Below are 1,407 nucleotides of genomic sequence, written 5' to 3'. Positions count from 1 at the left end.
CTTGTGTATTTTTTGTGTTTTTTTTGTAGGTCAAAAGATATGGGGATGTCGGTGCAATCACACGATGAAAATGAAGTGCCACACCCAATCATGTAACCTAGATTAACACTAGCCCAAGAAGATTAGTTTGACATGATCACTAACATGTACATATTTGTGTGGGATTTGTGTACTATATATGCTTGGTATCAAAGTGACTGCCATGAAATTTTTATGGAGGAAGAAAAAGGGAATGCATTGAATGTGATGGTTGGCGTTCCAAATTAGGAAGTTTCCTTGCAATTGGAGGAAATTATCAACATAATGCGAGAATTCATGTGATTCTCTTTTTTTTTGTTTTTTATTTTTGTTTTCTTTTTTATTGTAATCAATTTGTTACAAGGTGAAATTAGTTTTTAGCTAATTAGGGTAAAAAGGCCTGAAGCTTTTGCACCCTTTCATTTTCTATAAGAAAGGGTACCAAGGGCTTATACATATAGGACAATATATACATATACATACGGAAAAGATAATCAAAGAAATTTTGCAGATATAGGCATGTATAGTCGTATAGATACCGCAAATTGCTACAACCCAATTGTACTCTTTTTGTGAATTAATATAATCCATAATTTTCTTCTTCAAAGGGTAGGGAATTGGTTGTTTATTTTATGGAACTCAAGTCTTCACTAGATTCACACTATTTATAGGGAAGAATTGGGGAAAACCTTTGAAAACAAAACTCATATGATTATGTATGTTTAATTTAATTTGTCTTCATTTCAAATTTAAATTCAATTATCTAGGGTTTTTGGATTATCCTCACTTTCTCTATTTATTAGTTGATGGTGGCAAGCATGTCTCCAAATCATAAGATACATCAAGCAATTATCAAAGTTGACTATATTCTCTAATTAGGAAGACATTGGTCATATTTGTAATTTAAAAATTGAGAATGACTTTGTGGAAGGTAAATAATCATTATTAACCCATTTTTGTGTGCTATACTACAAATTTACACATTTTTGTTTAAACTTACCCCTTTATACTTTACAAACATTTATAGTTGTCATTGATATCTGCTTGAAAAGTTTTTCCAACTCAAGAGCATCATTTAGCTCGCATTATATTCATCATTCCTTTCATTAAATCATAAGTACAAATTCCTAGGCCTTGCAAAGCCTAAAGTGTGGAGTTTGAACTAAAAACCATCTAGCCTACTTCATTGACAAAAAATGTGTTGATTTTCCCACCATTGAGTAGGAAAGCTTGTAGGAATTTGACCAACAATTTTGTGTAGCAGTACAACCCGATAACTTGATATGGGTCTAACAATTGCAAGAATATCGCCAACTCCCTGAATCACTCCCCACAAATAGGTGTTATGAAATAGAAACTTCCATCACTTTGATAATAACCATGTGTGCT

Source organism: Cupressus sempervirens, chromosome 4, assembly GCF_028749045.1.
Source record: "Cupressus sempervirens isolate cs-2001-9-10 chromosome 4, ASM2874904v1, whole genome shotgun sequence".
NCBI lineage: Eukaryota > Viridiplantae > Streptophyta > Pinopsida > Cupressales > Cupressaceae > Cupressus > Cupressus sempervirens.
This window is presented reverse-complemented; position numbering follows the sequence as displayed.